General features: G+C 37.0%; 4 long non-coding RNA genes across 5 annotated transcripts in view; all 4 read left to right on the forward strand.

Annotated features, from left to right (window-relative positions):
* The window catches only part of LOC110052995 (uncharacterized), a 208340-nt gene that overhangs the window by 166973 nt on the left and 20984 nt on the right, over positions 1 to 20383 (forward strand). The gene's annotated exons all lie outside the window — the stretch shown is intronic.
* Positions 6889 to 7923, forward strand: LOC110053038 (uncharacterized). Its single transcript, XR_002297101.2, has 2 exons — positions 6889 to 7111; positions 7622 to 7923. It is a non-coding gene; the product is annotated as an uncharacterized LOC110053038 (long non-coding RNA).
* On the forward strand, positions 14057 to 16200 carry LOC149106901 (uncharacterized). Of its 2 annotated transcripts, none has more exons than XR_016209570.1 (2): positions 14057 to 14314; positions 15895 to 16200. It is a non-coding gene; the product is annotated as an uncharacterized LOC149106901 (long non-coding RNA). The 2 variants fall into 2 exon arrangements; XR_016209569.1 differs by having other exon boundaries at positions 14064 to 14326.
* On the forward strand, positions 17480 to 19160 carry LOC149106902 (uncharacterized). Its single transcript, XR_016209980.1, has 2 exons — positions 17480 to 17683; positions 18756 to 19160. It is a non-coding gene; the product is annotated as an uncharacterized LOC149106902 (long non-coding RNA).

Consider the following 20383-nt stretch of genomic DNA (forward strand, 5'->3'; position numbering starts at 1 on the left):
ATAAGGCGTGTACGTACAAGCACAGTCAGAGCTTAAGATTGTGGTGACGTCACGGAGATCAACCTAGTCCTTCGAGATTGTTACACGTACAAATGTAATCGAGTTGGAAAAAGGTTTGTAACACGAAGGACCACTATTAACGTCACCAACACCACTTAAGTACAGATTTTTTAAAAACGTTCGATACAGTAAGGAAAAGATCAACTTTTGCCAAAAAGGCCAAGAAATGGGCGTTCACCGTGCTCGTTTTCGAAATAAGGTGCGTTAAAAACCGCGCGCTTTAAGAAGCTTTCGATATTTTAAGACGATCGTAGCTTACAGCTATTAGTTACAAAAGAAGTTACATCGGTGAAATTCATAGCAGGCATACGTACTCAGTTCAACACAACTAAGTCTATTAAACAAACTTTTGAACCTGATGCTGCTCTTTGAGGAAGAACAGACCTTGAAAAAGAATATTCATAAATCTTGCCTGTCCACATTCGAAGAAAACTTCGGGCGCAGGAGAGCACAGAAGGCGAAATTTTTGTATCTTTTCACGTACGGATTATTTTGTCTCTTGTCAAAATGGAGAAAATCAGTAAAAGTTTGGGATCTATAAAAATAAAAGGGGGATCACCAACCATTTAATAGGTGACGTTAACGTAACCGGTACCAAGACCTACATACTTGCTTATACTTCTTCTCCTGCGCGCATTTCATGTATGACTTGGCGTGACGCGGCGACCTGAATTACGTGTGCTTTAAGGATATATGCGAAGAAACAATGGGCCCGAAAGTCCTAATTTAAAAAAAAATTATTTTAATACACTATGCGTACTTTTTAATTCGCAAATACTAGTTGACGTTCAAAAACTTTAAATAAAATCTCATCATGAGTAATTCAACTTAATTTCATTACAGATATCTCGGGGTGCAACTTCGACAGAACGTTAGTCTCGAAGTGATCCAAACGTCAGTGGTAACGAATTTGTTTAGTTTTTGTGAAAAATTTTAAAGCAAGACTTGCCGACCAACCCCGCAACAATCATTTAAGTTTTCTCCCTGATAAAGGCCTGCTATTCTTTAAGAATAAGACAAAAATGGTCATTATTCACTGAGTTTGAATTCTAACCTTTGTAACGTGCTGGTACATAGTCTTTTGAAAGAACAGTTGATGGCCTCTATCTAATTCAATCAATATACGCCAACAGCTGAGAGTCCCGCCTTCCAGTCAGTAAACGATCACAATCTATGATGTACAAAAGTAATTGTGATGCATTTTTCAAATGTATTACACACCCAAGCAAGAATTGTTGATAAACTGGATTTCTCCTTTAATTAAAAAAGTCTCTTCTTTTTCCTCTTATGGTTTTTCCATTTGTAACAAATATTGCGTGATCCCTTACTAAAGTTGCTGGAGGTTTTCCCAAACAAACTTGGGTCAATATCTACAAAGGGTTTTCCTGACTAGGATAACAGATTTTAATCTCGTTTCCGAAACTTGATGAGATTTCAACGTCGCGAGAAAAAAGCGGAAAGAAAGAGGAGGAGATGACACTGATTATTAATAAAAGGGAGTGTTCTTACAGTCTGAATATTGCTCAAGTGTATACTAAAAAGTACGAACTGTTCAAAACGATAAGAAACACTATATAGAGCTGATGTGATCACGAAAATTCATCTCCGGTGTCTGAGGAGCATTTCATTAATAAATTTAAGTTATAAGCTCGTTCGAGTGAAAGCAGCCGACACAATTAAGATTTTTCGGGAAATCAGCTTTTCATAGCAACTGTCTTTCAATTTACAGCAACCATTTGCGACCAGTGGTAAATAGTAATAGTAAATGATTGTGCAAGTCACGCGCAATTTTTAGACGATACGTGGGGGAAAGATTATTGGATTCGTGGTCCTTATTTGCAGCCAACTTTACATAGAATCGATCTCAATTTCTGCGACGTACATCTAGGTGATTCATTTGTACGTCAATTCAAAGACAAAAACCTGTGATATCTTTCGGTTAATTAATTTCAGGAAGAACGAAACGTTTTTTTTTTCATAATGTCAGCGACAACCCTCATCGCAAAACCTCACTCTGAAACATATACCTAACAAAATTCTCAGATTCAATTTCCTTCAGGTTCGAACAATTTGTAAACACACATGGTAACAAACAAGACTTGACATTAACACATACATGGAAGCCTAAGTTTCCTAGGGTCAGAAGATGCTTCCATTAGCTGCGAGGTGACACTGAAACAGATGTTTCGCTTCTATTGCCAGACTATTTACAGAGCTGGATCGGAGTATGATCTTTTTTTTGGGGCGCATACGTGTAAGTTAACGTAACGTTACCATTGTTGCACTTTCCATTCACAGTCGATGAAGACCGAAGTTCGTAGGTCGAAACGTTCTTTTAGTGTTTTAGTGTTTATTGTCTCAGTAGAAAATATTCGCAATAAAACCACAATTTGAACCAAAATTAACATGCGTATAAAAATTCAACTTTCTGTCAACAGTGGATTTCGATAAGCTCTGTTAAGCTAAACATGCTTGTCTTACGTGGCGTGAATCAGAGTTGGGAAAAATGGTGAACTTATAAAAAGGTTCCAAGGGGCTCCACAAATTCAAACGATACTAATGGCTACTTTATTATTTTTTATTTTTTGTTTAACGAAAAATATTTTTTCAATGGAATGATGTCTTCCATCATTGACTGCACAAGGTCAGGTTTTCCTTGATGATGCTAGGTACCAGTAACGTGGTACTCAATCTTATGTCACAACTTTATGGGTGAGGCTAAGAAGTGATCGTGCTTTGTAAGATTCTGCAATAAGAACCCTGGAAGTAACCTCCTTTGTCCATGCAAAGTCCAGTTAACGAGCCAAACATTATATTTACACGTTAGGCGGCAAGACTAGCCTGAAGTAGACATATTTATAAACTATATGGAATTTTCAGAGACAATTTTCAATCAAAACAATTTTCATCGCAAAGAACGTAAAAACCACTTGAAAAGGTTAACAACCTTTCTCTACGTACGCCCTATAGTGAAACACAATGAGTGTTTTAATTTAAAATCAGATTAAGAGTAAAAAATGCGATTTCTTTTGCGCAGTGAACCCAAATATGGCAGTCGAAACGAACCACGGCAAATGGACCGCTGAACAACACTGAAACATTTGGCTAACCTTGGCTGTCTATTGCCTTGTAAACGTTTGTTTTTCATTCAAACTTGTGAAGACAGTAAGAAAAATTAATTATCCTTATCAAAAATAGGTAAGTCGATGAAAACATTGAAATTCTAAAAATATATGTTGCTGGGTCTTCACATGATTCTAGCTCTCGATCTTTTGATTTCTAACTTTTATACATATTTACGCTCATAGTCTTTTATTTATCATCCTCGAATTTCTTGCGTTGTCTCCAGCTATTGTTGTAAGTAGACGTTGTCGCCAAGCTCGTTTTACTACATGCTGTTGCCGAGAGTCAGTGAATGTTTGGAAAGATTCCTGTCCATTACTCTCATCTTTAGTTGTCATTCTATCAGGACTTAAGAGCCAATTGGAAACAAATGAAAATATAGAACACTTTTAATGTTATTTCTTGTGTAATATCTAGATGCAACTTTCAAAATATTGCCTGCAAGAACAGCTAGGGAATACTGACAAGTCTTATCAGTCGTTATTTCCTGGGAAGTTTATTGAGTGAATGGTATATCATAAAATATACCGTGAGTCATCGACAATCTTGATATTATTATTTTTATGTTCTACCTTTAGGCTCATAGGAAGGTTATCTTTGTGCACTTATTAACACTAACGCCAGGATATTAAACTTATCTTAGAACAGCAGAGCTTAGCTGACATTTTGTTTCCTTTTGAAGGAGTGAAAGGATACAGGTTTAGAGTATGAATTTTAACAGTTTCATTGTGGAATACTTTACGGAATCCGAAATTTGACGTTTACAGGCGTGCCTTGAAAATACTTCATCCACTAAAAACGAGCTGATAGTGAAGTTGTTAGATCATGTGGCAATAACCTAGTCAAATCACTTACATTGTCGCGTAAGAAAAAATCTGACAAGCGTTCTTTTTTCTGATGTTCCGTAAAAAACGCACCGATAAGCCAAGACAGTCCCTAGTTCCTTAAGACGTAACCGCCAGTTTTACAGTATCACCATTAATTTTACTTTAACACAATGTACACATGAATAGAGTATAGTGTTTTGAACACTGGAATATGACGTAAGATAACTTCCATAAACTAATATCGTTGTTATTCAACAATCCTAACATATATTCTGTTGAGAGAAAGTTTTCTAGACCCATAATACTTCATGATATGCATAAAATATTTAAAAAAAATTACTTTACGGTGGATCCAGCGGCATTTTTCCCAGCCTAAACAACATTTTTTTCCATTCATCCTAACTATCGAGTTTTACAGTAAAAAAAAGCCTGCTCAGGGAAGAACTAAGCTAAAACGTTTTACCCCTGAATTAGAACGCCGCTGGTTTGTTCGAAAGTGGATGATTGAATTATTATCACAGTATACTTCCTGCTACTCATGATACGCAAACACGATTGCGTAATCGGCGAAGATTCATGAGAAATTGAAGAATTACTCCCTCACGAAACCCCAAACCATTCTTCCAGCTTCATTCCATTTATACTTCCTAATAAAGAACATTATGGAAATGAAAGATAAGTATGATTTCTGCCTAATTCAACACGACTGCAAGTTTTCGAAAGATGCTTGAGGAGATGTGCGTGTTTTCAAAAATGAAAATTAAGAGCAAACACTATTGCGAGCTCTTAAAGTTACAGTTCAAATTACTAGTTGTGACAAAAATTTAATCACAATTTTTATTGCAGGCTTTTTGAAAAGAATGCAAACGAAATAAGCATGAAATTAAAAACACTTAAGGTTCAAGTAGATTAGGTGATTTGTGTGTATAACTAACAATATGTAACATCACTTTATAAAAAGATTTTAGTTTCTTTATCCTAATGTACTCTACCAAAATAATAGATTCACAGAGGAATGTCAAGTGATACTGGATTTGGCTGTAATATTCCTTTTTCAATTGATATGTTAGATATCTTGTGTATACGATTCATTTGGTAAGAAGGATTAACTCAAAATGTTTTGAACACGCATACTTTAACACACATTACAAGTTATCATTGACCACAGCGATTAAACTGAGTGAGAGGGAAGAGAGAAGACTGGCAACTCATGTTGCTTGGTAGTAGTAGATCGACGAAAGTAGTTGCGCAGCCAGAACAAAATTAAGATTGATGCAATTTCCACGCATGAAAAAATTATGACTGAGGCAATGTCCGTGGTTAAATTCTCTTCCCAGGTATCTAGGGTGTTTATGATGACTATACACCGGCAGAAAGCGAAAAAAAAAAAAATCGAAAAGGACAATGACTGAGGCAAAAAGGAGATTAACATGTCACAGCATACACAAAGTGAAGTTACTTCCGGGTTTCTTTTTTCACATTATTCGTCAAGTTGACCTGCACATTTTTCGCAGCAGGACAAACCACAAATCAAGATTATTTCATCGTACATTATTTACTAACAGATAAATGTTTATTAAGTTCAATTCTGTCGGTGCCACTAAGTCTATAAGTTTCCATATTGGGAACTGAACAAGGATAACTGTCGTGTAATAGTAGAAGGCGTGAGAAATTTTTAACTGAGGACACGCCATTTTAACTTGTGTAGAAAGGATTTTACCATTTACTCCTATTGTCGCAATTGTTAGCCAGTTCTCCATTTGATGCTCTCTCCAGAATAACAAATGGCCTCATGTCTCAGAGATATCTTTGTCAAAACCAAAATATTTGACTTCCAACCGAGAATCCTCTCGGATTTTCTTTAGATCGTATCGAAATGACTAACTCTGAGATTTTACAAGGATTACCGATAATTTGACTCTCTCCTATTGTATGATTTTGTATTCCAATACACAAAGAGAGGAAAAGAATAATATTGTATCAAAATAACCAGTAATACGCTCATTCCAGTTTATTGTGTTGTCTTTCTAGTAAAAACATCGCTGATAAATCACTACTATACTGAATGCATTCAAATAAATGTATATTCGTTAATTCGGTTTCTTTAGCTATTTCAAGCCCGAGGTCAAAATGAATGTTCCTACCCACTCGGACAAACAAAACTGCAGTAATCTATGGAAGGTATCAACTGACCACCAACTATTTTGTTTACATTTTGAGCTCGAAAGTCTGTAATATCAAAGCTTTAAGTGATCCCTCGGAAAAACTGTAGCCTTAGGTAAATTAAGTGCATGGTTCAATATCGCTAACTAAAGTGAATTCCAAGACGTATAAAATGACCCAACAAACCACTTAGAGTTGAAAGGCCAGCCCGTAGAGAGTAAATATCATTTTAATTTCCCCGAGCGGAAGACCTAGCACAGATTGACGCAAATTTATGGAGATAATAAACTTTCATTTTGACCAATTTCGAACATCTAGCTTTCGTTGCTTGATAAATATCATTTGTTAAAAAAATTGTCCCCTCAGGGCTGTCCTTATGAGATACCGCTAACGATAATTCCCACGGATAGCAATTATTAACGCGGTAGAATAACGAACTGAATAAAGCGGCGCTGTTCTTGACAGTTTGGTGACACGAGATGGCAGGTTCAAGAAAGTGATAATCTCGCTGTTGCAATAGACTAGCAATGCGATAAAATGCTTAACGTCTGACTGCGAGCAACGGGAACTAAAGGAGGAAATAAATCTGAGATTAGACCACATTCGTAATACGTCGGTTCATATATACGCAGTTGAATTATATCTTTACATCTTGTATTTTAATTTGTAGGATACAAATTCCGGTTGACGAGAGCACGATTCGCCTATAAAATGAATCGCTTGTCTGTAGTCTTACACATTTGTTTGAGGAGAAACCTCCCGTACACCGTTGTCTGCTTTCAAATTTCTCCAAATAACTCAACGTCAAGATGAATTTCAAGGTAGTTACTGTGGTCCTTGTCGTGGCAATTCTGATGTCGATGTTTGCTCTTCAAACCGAGGCTTTCACCATGGGAGCTGGGGGCGTAGGAAAACGTCAGCTAAGCAGCTGTGCAGAGGTAGTGTCTTTTGCCTTAACTTCACTTTTTTCCGGCTACCTATTGAGATTAATTTAAAATTTGTACAGTACAGTATAGGCTGCGCTAGTTATTATGTGAGACAGACTTAGGAGTGCAATAATCACTATTGTGATGTTACAGAAAAGTCATATAAGAGTTTGTGACTAGTTTTGAAACGATCCGAGGAGCAAACTCAATGAATAAACACAGCTTTAATTTTGTGTAGTATTGAGTAAAATGCTTTTCGCGCCGTTTTCCGAATTTATAATCATAAACGTCCTCTAAGCTTTGGACACGCAAAATTAAAAATAAATTTACAATGGAATTCAAGTGCTGCCTCTTTAAAATTGATTATTGTCGCATAAATTTTAAGAGTGATTACGAAACTGTTGTGCATATATTTATAAACTAAGTGGCTAAATTGTGAGACAGTTGGCCAGTGACATGGGTAACCTCTTACTAACCTCCAATGATGTTTAATTATAATTGATATAATTGGTTTACTTCCAGACCGAAAATAAACTGCTGGAAATGTGTGAGGTAGCTGCGACTGTCTGTAGGGCACCAGGCACCAGGCGAGAAATGGGCTCAAAGCAATAACAAAGAAAAGTCGCTACTGGGAACCAATCTTCTCCAGTGAAAGACATTGATTTTAGAATTACCGAATAAATCGCTAAGATGATTGCTGTTCAGAAGATGCTTTAATTTCGAAGGTTGTGAAACTTTTAGCAGTTACTAATAATTGACAAGTACCTGCCCAGAAACTGGGCAAAAATTAATAAACTGCGCAAAGCAAGGAATCGTAAACCAAATTCAATTGTTGTGTGTTAATCTAGTCTTTAAAATATAAAACTTTAAGGTAAAAAGCTGTTTATATTATGAGTCTAAACGTTTTCGATCTGTTTGATCATCGTCATCATCATAATCACCATCACTCTGATGCACGGTGCAGTGCTCTACCAACTGAGCTACCAGGCCTTAACTTTTTTTTTTCAGGCTTTCATTTCACAACTGCTTAAGTTGTGTGTATAACTGCGATGATCAATCATGCCTTCATGTCTTTCTCCGCAGTTCAAATATATGATCTTTTTTATATTACGAACTAACAATGTGACTTGCTTCCAGTTGGCTTGATAGCTCAGTTGGTAGAGCACTGCACCGGTATCGCAGAGGTCATGGGTTCAAATTCCGTTCAGGCCTGACTTTTTTTCAGGCTTTCATTTCACAGCTGCTTAAGTTGTGTGTATAACTGCGATGATCAATCATGTCTTCATATATACGTACTATCTAACCCTTCATCCCCCCTAGTTACAACATAAGTCAAATTACCGTTGCACTAGCTAGAGTACATCCTCCTTTATAGAATATTTCGCATTTTGACGCTAACTCCGCACTTTAGCCCTGAGTTCAAGATAATAACCTTGAGTCCAAGCATACCTCTCCAATTAAAAATTTCACCGGAGAATAAGACGGTCAACGTAAACAAGAACCAGTTGGCGAGTATCGGGTTCGATCCGGGCTAAGGCACAGGAGATTTTTGCTAAGCAACTGCTCCCGCCATTATAGCATGATAACTTCTGGAATACTCTTGACTGCTTTTTTGTTTGGTGAAATGGGAAACGTTATGAGTACTTCAACGAAGATCTGCCAAAACATCAGTTTGCTCCTTAGATGGAAGAGCTTTTCCGTACCACGTAGGGGCCAAACCACCCCCCAAATGTTTCGTCAGTTTTTGGGTATTTCACATTATTTCGCATTACTTAAAAAGTATTGACTCTTTCTACACCAAACTTGGCAGATGAGCAGGAGACCTATTGCCAATTATATTTACGTGATAAATGTCAGTAAATGTCAAAGTTGTGACGTCAAAGTGATGACGTCATGTTTTTTACCACTTTTGAAGTTTTTAATACGCATATTTTTTTACAATGTGTTCGAAAGAGCACATCAAGGGGAGTTGAAACCGGAAAAAATTTTGTCCATATCACAAAAATTAAATGAAATATGGCATTTTTAAATATGAAAAATAACTCTGCAAAATATGGGGTCCCCGCTTAAGAAAAATCCCCAAATTGGAGCCGTAATTTTGTTCCAGCAAATGCACCTATGTTGCACATGTGATGTGCCAGATGACTAAAGCAAAAATAAAGAAGAAAATCGGAATAAAAAACTATCCCTCTAGTGTTATTGCGTTAAAATTAGTTTTGTTACGTCATAACCTGTGACGTCACCCGTCTTTTACTGTTAATACCATCCTAACAAAGCCGAAAATCAAATTTCTAAAACCATACGATTTTTTACAACATCAAGCTTTCTATTTTTCTAGATTATTAGCCTTCCTAGAATAAAACTGAAAAAAATAAACCAGAGAGACTGACTTAAGAAGGACAGTATGGTTAAGCAAATTCCGGGGGGGGGGACAACAAAAAAATATTTAACTTACCATATCTTGAAAAATAATCATCATAGCAAAAAACGGTTTCTGGCATTTTACTCCTCAAGTCAAGGCCTTTCCAATGACATAATCTTTTTATCAGATTTTACAAAAAATTATAGCACGTTTTGGTGACGTCATCAATTATGACGTCATAATTTGACATTTTGTCACAACTTCCAAATTAAAATAATCTGGAGAACAAAGAAAGCTCATCTGCCAAACTTGGTTCAGAAATAAATAAACTAAGCAAATATAGCCTACTTTGACAGAACGAGTTTAGGTGTTAGTGGAACAATGGTTTTGATGTCTGTGAAAAGTTGCTTCGGTGCACCACAGGCGAACCACTCTATGCGTTCGTGGTTAATAATTGTTTATATGAAACGAACAGAATCCATGAGGGTTATGAATAAGACGTTAAAATGTTTGGGAAAGTGCTTTAACGTCTTAAATGGCTAAAAATCACGAGATAAATACATATTTTTCGACGAACGCGATCGTAGCTTTATCTCACGCACCGCTATAACTCTGAAATTCAAAATGCGCTGGTTTCCACACGATGGACGCTATTGAGCTGGAAAGTTGTAAAGAGATGCAAACAGATGTAAAATTAGTCTCTCTAATGTCTGATGACGATAAAAACTTAAGAGGCTCTCTTTAGTTTTGGATTTACGAATTTGATGACGGCACGTGAAAATGCTCTATCGGACTTAGGTGAATATTTCAATTTCCATTTGTAATTGAAACAAGTTTTTATGAAACAAAAAATTACATCTAATTCCTGGTTAACTTTCGTTGTCAATAAGCGGACACATGAATTTATAACTCATGCGATGCGTCAATTTGGTCAACGAGCGGGAGCAGACAATTTGCCGGGACAATTTGACAATTTGTTATCGTAAAAAAACAAATTGACGTCAGTTTTTTTATGCGTGTGCCGTGTTATTGACAATGAATTTCGTCATAACATTGTCAAAGTAGTCTGGGGATCCACTCGGCTATCGCCTCGTGCTATTTTGACAATGTTATGACGAAATACATGATCAATAACAGGACAGACGGATGAACAGCTGAAGTCAATTTGTTAAATGTTCGCAAATTCGCAAGTTTTTCACTCCAGTAATGATATCAGATTGAACGGAACCATCATTAAACAGTAAAAGTAGTTATTTTCATTAAAACTCGCGTTTAAAGGTGAAAATCGATCAAAAGAACTTGAGCAAATCTCGAGGTATTTTCGGCCTCGCTTCGTGGATCCGAAAAGTCAGACTATGACGGACCCGATGACATTACGTTAAAAGTGCTACCACTTACGAAGAACACGTGAACACTCCGGAGTGATCTTAATCAGGTTTATGCCAACCTTGTTCCCAGTGTCTCTCTTCTTTCTACTCCCTGGAACGAAGTGGGAAGGGTGGGAAGGGTCGAGACAGACCCTGGGAACGAGCCTAGTTTTATGCCAGCTTGACTAAGTTTTATCTTGAACAGATTCTTAAATTAACCGGCTTCCTAATTCTACGTTTGGACGCTTGGATGCTGTGGTACCCTCAATCTCTTTTGGTGCAACTAAAACCGGTTAAAACAGTCGGACTTTATTTCACTTTAGCCAATCAGAGCGTTACACTGTTTCACCGATCGAAAGGCAAGTCTTGATTCGATTAAACTTTTCAAGGTTTGTTTCGAGGATGCAGCTTGACTGAGTGTATGGCAAGAGAGGGGGAAGGGGAAGGGGAGGGGGGGGGGGGGGGTTGGGGGAGGGGGAAACTTAAAATCCGCTGGTCGCGGGATAGAGTTCTGTTTTGACGGCTAGTTGACATTGTTTCACAGTAGACCCGAAATCAACACCTCAGAAACGCGGGTAAAAAGGTTTACTTGTTGCTTTCCTGTCAACTCGGATTTTAAAGCATTTGTTGTCATTTTTCATTTGTCATATTTGTTTTTAATGTTCGAATGTTGGGCGCCGACTGCTCTAGAGCAGTTATATCTATCAAGGGTTAAGAAATGCCTTTTTTGACTATTGCTGAAAACTAACTAGCTCCTGATCACTTTTAGTGATTTAAGCCCTGGCCAAACGGACTCGCAAGTAGTCGCAAGCAGCCGGAAGTTGAACTTGCGTAGAGAGTTGCGTTGGGTGGATAAACGGACTCGCAAGTTTCCTCGCAAGTACACGCAAATCGCTATAAAAACCCATTTCAAGTGAGAAATATCCCTGTATTTCATCAGCTAATAATGGGTTAATCGACGTCTCTCAACTTTTGTTGACTTGGGTTGAGTGGCCAAACGGTGAAAAACTTGGGTCGACCTGCGTGTTTATTTTTGATCTCGACCAAAGTGAGCGCAAGTCATCGCAATTCAACGCAAGTGCACGCAAAGCCTGGCCAAACGGAGTCGCAAGTAGACCCAAGTTTTCAACTTGCGTCTACTTGGGAGTCGTTTACCCTGGGCTTTACGATCTGCCCGTATAAAAACGATATCGAAAAAGAGGTCAGCGTGATTGAATTAGAGAAATTGACAACAACAAAGGCTGTGTGTACTGGGAAAAAGAACGTTATTAATGCCGAGAAGTGAAAAGAAATATAATTAAATTCAAAATGAAACCTTTTTGTATATTTTAGGCTGAAATACCTTGAGGGAAGTCGCAGTTCAGATCACTGTTTACTTTTTCTACATCTAGCTAAGATAAATTTGGGGTATTTTTTAGAATCCTAGTAAATTAAATTAAAGGTGAATCTTGGTATCTGAACTGACAACATTTTAAGTTTTATTAGTAATCTCCAATTCTGAAACTTTGAAACGAGAAGTTACCTTCGCTTTGGACGAACAGTTTAGTATAAGTCGTTCTGGAATGCCATATTGCATGTAAATTGAATTTGGAGCTAGATATTTAAAAAAACTGCGAAGTTTATGTTTTCTGCCCCTGCGGGAAGTCTGTCTTCAATTAAACCGGATTCGTTGTCACAGGAAGGTCCACAGCGACTGCCAACAAAAGCTTTTTCCCACATATTTACGAATTTTATGAAAAATAATGTTGTAGTTGTGTACTCATAGACGTATAAAGTGCTTTTAAACGCTATAATCACCAAAACAAATACCTTACGCCCTCACTTTCCAGTAAACGTATCCAAATTTTTTTACATTTATTTGTTCCACCGCTGTTTTTCTGAACGAATCTTGCTTTCGGGAAGCCATATTTTTGATCATCTTTTTTTTTTTATAAACAAGACTGAGCTTCCCCGGTTTATAAATTACATTTCATACTTTCTTTAGATATTTCAAAGCTAAGCTTCGTTAATTTTTTATTGCAGTTTGCTCATTAATAATCACATAAGAAAGAATTTTGACTAATGTTTTGGTTGCTATTGATCAATGACGGATTTATTCATATAACAAAAGCCTACATTTGATAAAGTAAAGTCTGTTTTTAAAGTAGTGTCGCGGAAAAATGAAGAGGGTTTGTCGAAAATACTTTACGCATGCCACCTTGAGTGGTTATTGAAAAAGCAGCAGCAAATCTTGTTTATTTTTGATTGCGGTTCCAGCTTGATAATTACTTGAAAAAGATTTGACTAATTAATGTTTTTATCACCTCTGATGATTGATTAAAATGTACGCACAAAAGTAGGGGTATATTTATAGCATAATTCATTTTAAATATTAATAAACGCAACGCGAGTTTTATATGTATATTTTTTTAGTTTGTCGATGGTTTCAAAATGAAATAAATAATAAAAGAAGCTAAGTCGTTTTGAGGAAAGGAAGGCAACCTACCACGCCAAAATTTTTCTTTAAATGACTGATTTACGGAGACAAACAAGGAAGTACATTTCTAATTCTTCATGTAATGAAAACAAAGTGCACAAATCATTTCAACGATGCAAAAATTTTTGGCAAGAAATAGATTATCACCAGTCGAGCAGCTGAGTAAACCCACAGGCAATGATCATTTTGCAATTTTCTTTTCGTCTTGAGTGTAAGTGTTTTAAAACTACATTATTTGCTCGCCGATTTGTGTTAAATGTGTACCTGGGTTTTCATAATCTTCTACTGCTAATGAAGTTCAAACTGGGTGGTGTAGAAATTCAAAGAATACATTTATTCATGACGAGCTTTTGATCTCTGTTGGGGTCCGGATAATGTCATACGTTATGTCTTTATTTCTCCTTTAATAATACTTAGTTGGGTATTCCCTATAGCTAACTTCTTATCCTGTAGATTCGAGAACCGTTTTCGGACGAACAAATACTTTATCTTAAGGGGTATAAAAATATCTGAGATCTAAAATAACCTCAATCTCTGTGCATGAAATATTTGCTTACACATTTGCACGAAGATTAAAAATGTAGGCTGCGAATAAATAACTAGTTTTGGAGCTTGATAAATCTCTCTCAAATGTTAGCTCTCTAAAAGCTTTAATTTATTTCTTAATATATTGTTTTAGAATCATATCTATTCACATTTAATAATTAGAAAACGTAAGATGCTAGACTTAATGGAACCATAAAGACAACAAATGGCGGAAGTGCGCGCAGTTGAGTAGAGATCGGTGCATTTAAAACAGACAGCATAGGACCTAACTGACTCGTATCGACGAAGGCCAGTTTGTCCCTGTACACCACGCCGCACCTGACCAGGTCTGAGTTATCTACAAGATGTGTAACAAGAGGTATCTTGTACTGAGCTTAAGCTTTCTTCTCGTGGTAGTTCTGTTACCTCAATGTCAGTCGTTTACCGCCGGTGCCGGGGGATGGAGAAGTGGGAAAAGATCGGATGTCAGTAGTCAGGTATGCTGTACAAATGGATAGTTTTATGTTTTTATGTCAAAAACGGGAAACGTTTACCCCCTGAATAAGTAGCAGTTAGTGTTGTTGTTTCTATCTCCAAATATAAAGCTGAAAAGTACACACCTTAACAAAATAAACATTTTTAGAACCCTTGAATGTGTTGTTATTTTTCTGTGTCAGGCGTTGAGTTTGAGTTTTGTTTATTTTTTTGAAATAATCTCTTAACAATTTCCTGAGAACTGACTTACAAGAAATGAATTCCGTATAGCTATCACTGTGCAGGAGATTATCTGACAAAGATTCACTGTAATATATGTTATTAAAAAAATCGTTTCATTAGAAAAGGCATTTACTAAGCAAGCAAGCAGCAAGTTTGGAAGAGGAAATGAAATGATTTGGTTTGTTTGTTACGAAATAAACCCTGACATAAAAAGTTTGTAGTCTTGATTAAGGAGGTTGTTATTTTTGTCGCCAGTTTTTTTTTCTTTAGAAGGTGCTATCGTGTTTTGTCTTGAGGCGTTTTTCTAGTAAACTGGTGAGTTCTCGAAATGACAAATTTTGCACGGTTTACCAGCCTAAGATTGATGAAAAGCGGCGTGAAAACGTACCCCAACCATCCATTAGGAAAATGCGATAAGACACATTTAAGGCAATTGCGGTTCTGGGTATTTAAATGAATACTTTTTCCTGTGTGGTGATAAATAATGAAAGATGGTAAATTTTGAGTTCGGTCCATAAACATAAAAGACAACATGAAAAAATGCTTGCGGGGGTGGGACAAAGAGTGGCCGACGAACCCACGCGTACAACGAGCAGAACATTTCATCTTAAATATCATTTTCACTAGTCCTAATAATTATAAAAAAAAAAGTTCTTCGAAAGCGAGTAAAGCTAAACTATTTTGGTACATACAATTCAATTTAAACTGAATTAATGACAATGCCAAAGAGTTATTGTCATCGCCAAAGGAAAGTATGGTCCTGGGTTATAAATACATGTATCACGATCGATGTAAAAGAGGTCCTTAAACGCCTCCACTGGCCCTTAATATAAACTAACTACTGGCCCTTAAACTAACCTTAACAAGATGCATACACATTTGCTACAAATGAAATTAATGATACAGTCAGTAACTTTTATTCTAGCAGAAAAAAAGTATCCGAATAAGATTATATCAGAGTAACCTCGCCAGCTCCCTATGTTAAATACTAATTTACTTCGCCTATGTAACTGATCCCCTTTTTCAGAATCAACATCAAACTAATTGCGATTAGAGCCCGGCCACAAATTGATCTTTATCGCTTTATTCAACCGTAAGTCGATCGACTGTTGGAGCTCTGTTTTGAAACGATACTACATCAATTACTCGGACGTTTCAGCACACAGTATGGAAAAGTAATGAATAATAATAACAATAAATAATATTTTTATAGTGCCTATCCAAGCGTGATTTAGTCGCTTTACAAGTAAGTCTAACCATGTGACTACACATGCCACGAACGCGTAAATTAGGTACCGAGTTTTGCTTTAGACTTTTATTTGTAATACTACTGCTATGTTCCCAACAGAACGATTTTTTCCTACGCCTTGAGACGATCTGTTCAGCGGCAAGATCTTATTGCCCAAACAAGCCACCTTACGAAGGCAAGATGTCTGCAGAAGATGAGAAGGATAGACCTTTGGACAAACGATATATTCCCATCTGAAGAGCGTCACAAATCAATAATTCTTCAATGTGTTACATGTATGGCACAAGGACAAGAAGTTCAACTGAATATTTTTTTATTATTTTCCTTGTTAAAGATTTCTTGTCAAAATTTAAAGTGGAAAGATTAGGAAACTGTCAATAAAACATAGCAAAAGAGAATAAGAAACTTTTTTGTCTGAGTGTTGACAGAGCTCTGAGGAAGAATTAGTTCTTTTTTCTCCCAGTTGTTTTTTAATTGACTTTTTTATTCATTCTCCCAATTCTCCCATGGTTTCTTAGAGTGTGTTATCAACATGACACTGAAATGAAACTAAAATTTTCTGTTCTCGAGAATATTTAATAGGTTAGCCAAGAATTGAAATCTTTCTACCTTACAAAAGGTTCAAATAGCGGTATCCTCCAATGTTTATTTTACGCATTTCACCTGACCATTTCCCAAATATGATCGGCGCATTAGGTATATCTTAAACTGATCACTAAACATTCACATTTTGGTATATGGCTTCATTTTGTAGTAGGTAGGGCGCATATTTCCTACATAAATGAGACGAGTTAAGGTGGCTCAAAACTTTAAGGTGACTCTGAACGCTATGTACAGAATTTTTTTAAGCTTTGCCAAAAGTTGCGTCTAATCATACTTATCAAAATTTGATAATATAAAATTTCACCGTGCCGTTTTTGAATCATAAAACCCTCAAGCTGAAATTAAGGCTGTTTTTAGCAGGTAATACTGTTGCTATGGTAACCTACTGTATGACGAAAATGATAACAACGTGTTCACCAATGATTGGGCAGTTTTTTGATACCATGATTGTAGAATCAAGTGATGAAGAGTGGTTATAATGACCCATTCAAATCTTACTGCTGGAAACTGTTTTGAGCCACCTTATTGTCGTGTTGAAGCGATAATTATGCACATAGTTCTTGAAGGTTGAAAAGCAAAACTGTTAATTTTCGCCACCTTAAAACTTCCATCTTTTAACCAGTCTGTCTGCCTTTTGTCAGCCAGTTATCAGTCTGTTCACTGACTGACTGCCGGACTGACTGTCTGCCCGTCCGTCGGTCTGTCTGTCTGTCTGTCTGTCTGTCTGTCTGGCTCTCAGCTCAGTCCAGTTACTTTTTTCGTACATCCTTAAAGTTGGAAGGGAGGATGGTGTACAGAACTTGGTTTCCGACGTGAGAGAAACATCATTTTATCTCAAAATACTACAGAAACAAAATTTTGTTATGATATACCACTAATTATACCTTAGAGTCACTATGGTGGTAGCGGAAAACTGGTATAGTAACTGTCATCTTTGTACTTCATATCCTCTCGATGTGTGTTACGCTAAAATAGTCATCCGTAAGGATTGTAGAACAAAACATTGACTGAGATCACTAATTTCCGCCTCTGGGAACAATCTTTGTTTCTGCAGATTTGCTTATAAAAAGGTGTTCTCGGGCCAGAAAGGGTCATCAAGCTAGGATTAGCTTTTCTTCGTCTAAAGAGCAGACTGCGGTCTATCACTCTAAGTATCATGAATTCTTTAATGTTGGCTCTACAAGGTATATTACTAGTAAGTTGCATTCTTCAAAGTGTGGAAGGCTTTACTCCATGGATAAAACCGAAAGGTGACCCTAGCAGCATTTCTGAGCGCCAGATTAAGGTAAAGATATTTTTATGTTTATCGTTTTTCATCTAAATTCAAACAATGATTAGTAATTGTCTTCGGTCTTCAAAGACATGGAGGAAACCAGGGCTTTTGTTGTGAAGTTAAGTCCGAAAGTAAGATCATTGCCTTGCAGTCAACAGCACAAAGGTAGGGAGTCTATGCCCGTTATACAATACAAATCGTTGTAATAAACTATCCTAGATCTATTTTTTTTTCTAAATTACTCTTACTCTGTTTACGTCTTTTTGACTGAAGAAATATCTTCATTAACCACTCCCCGAAACAAACAATAAAACAAAATGCAAATTTGCCAAGGGTTCTCAAACAGCAATACTGCTGGTATATGTAAGATCTGTAGGAGATCTAATCCGCCAAAGAATAGATTACGATTTGGCTGAGCTGATAATACTTAGAGAGCTTAACGCGACAACGACATAGTAGAGTCCACACTGAAAGCGGACGGACAGCTGTTTCGACTTGGTTGGGTCTCGTCAGTACGTTTAGGATCAAAAACTAGAGCAAACAGCACGAAGGTCAATTGCCCACAAGCAAATAATGTAAATGAACATAAAATGGTGCGAGGCAGCTGGTTGCATTGAATATTTACAGAGTTACTAGTAACACCAGCTAGTGGTCAGAACGGGACCCGAAGTCCGGCGTCCTAACCACTCGACCACACTTCCCACGATAAGATATTGATATTGCCGTTTTGCTCCAGTTGTACTTTTTGGACGTTTTCAATTCTACCTTACAAACTGATTTTGAAGTTACTTTCAATTTAGAAAATGGAACATCTTGACTTTACTCAGTCATCATGACACAACAAAGTCTGTGAGAGATAAGTATGGGCTATTAATCATAATAAACTGATAGTACTCCCAAAATGACTTCGATTTCAGTAAAATAAACAAATTCTAAATCCAAATGTCTTAGATTAGTTTACCTACGAAACGCGGAAGAGCTTTCATGAATTCGTTATGACGAGTTTGTGCAACGAGATCGAATAATAATCAATCGACAATCATTAGACACATATCTTACGACTGCTTTGTTGTTCCTACCACAGCGTCATCCAAGTCTCCGTGAGAAGGCGTGCCTCTATGCAAGGGCTTATTGTCAGGCTGGAAACGAGGATCGTGAAAGCGAAAGCTTCATTCTTGACGCTGATACGGCTATGGAAGCTTAAGTTGACAGGCGTTTACACTTGAGTAGAAAACCAAGCAATCCTCGCAGATTGCAAACAAGATTAAATTGAGTTACCCTGTTAACATTCTTGTTTGTTTATTCAAACTAATTTGTCTACTCACATAAATAATGTCATGAAAATCGTTACTAACAAAAGTTAAAATCTGGAGTATGCATGTGTATTTTCCTCTATATTTTCACGTATTTGTTATGTTCAATTAAATCAAACTGAATTAACTGAATTAAAATGTAACATGTAAAATAAAGATATTGACAAAGATTAAAACTATTGTATTTGACTTTTACTCATTGCTAACTAATTATGGATCCCACAACTGAGAATTGGTCCAAATTTTTGCTGTCACATTTAAGAGCTCAGATCTTCAAAGATCTCTTGATCTTCTATCTGTTAAAAGATGCCAGATCTGCTTAAGTTACAGATAGATGTGAAATGGGCGGAAATTTAACTCATAACTGAGATCCTTGCCGCCTCATCTAGACCCCCAGCATTGCCGCAAGACATCCATGGAGTACACTATCTCTTAAAATGTCAAGATTTGGTTAAATAAGGGACCGTTCATTTTTTACGAGGGAGGGGGGGGCTGGTGGGATTTGGGAAGCACCATTTATAAATCGCATGACCCCCCCCAGCTTACCAATTTTTTCACATGGCCCCCCCCTTATAGCGGTCATTTTTTGGGATGACCCCCCCCCAAAAAAAATTAAACAAACAATTTTTAGATTTCAACTTTTTTAATATTTCTCTATTATCCCCCTACTTCACGTTATTGTGCTCACTATGAAGACAATATTTACAATCCCTATACTACAGAGAGCTGTTTAAAAAAACAAATAAAAAAGAAAGAGAAGTCAATTTCGGATCTCCTAGTTATGGCTCGCCCTGAGCGTGTGGCATTTGGCCTCTCATTGGCATCTTCCTCATCTGAATTGATGAATGCAAGAATGACGTCACCAGAGTCATCTTCTCCCCCAGAGTCAATGGCATCACTGTCATACTCATCATTGTCACTTTCATCCGTTTCACTGTTGTCAACACTTGCTCTGTTGTCATTTTGTGTCAATGTCCTGGCATTTCTCAGTGTTGGTTGGCCAGCTCTGAGAGGACTCTTCTGCTGCAAGCATGAATGTCTTACAATTGCCTTTACTTTCTCACTCTTGCTGCTTTTCAAATGCTGCTTCAGCCCACGGTGGTTCAAGTACTTGTTTAGTTCTGGAACACGTAGCTTTTTAAGCTTGGTTAGATCTTCGCACAACTCAGTCCAAGGATAATCCTCATATGATTTATCTTTTGCGTCCCTACTTAACTTTGCCTTTTCTTCTGCTCTCTTAAATTCCAGCACTTCAAGATGCTGAAGATAATCCACCACAAACTTTGATTTGACAATAAACTTATCTGCAAATAGAGCAACGCTCTCTGGGTGAAAGCACAGAGCAAGGGTGGAAAAGTTGAATGTCATATTGAAAGATGTAAAGGAACACGATTCCACC

The sequence above is a fragment of the Orbicella faveolata genome, unplaced genomic scaffold (genome assembly GCF_042242905.1).
Source record: "Orbicella faveolata isolate gen_17 unplaced genomic scaffold, um_ofav_v1 contig_3, whole genome shotgun sequence".
Lineage (NCBI taxonomy): Eukaryota > Metazoa > Cnidaria > Anthozoa > Scleractinia > Merulinidae > Orbicella > Orbicella faveolata.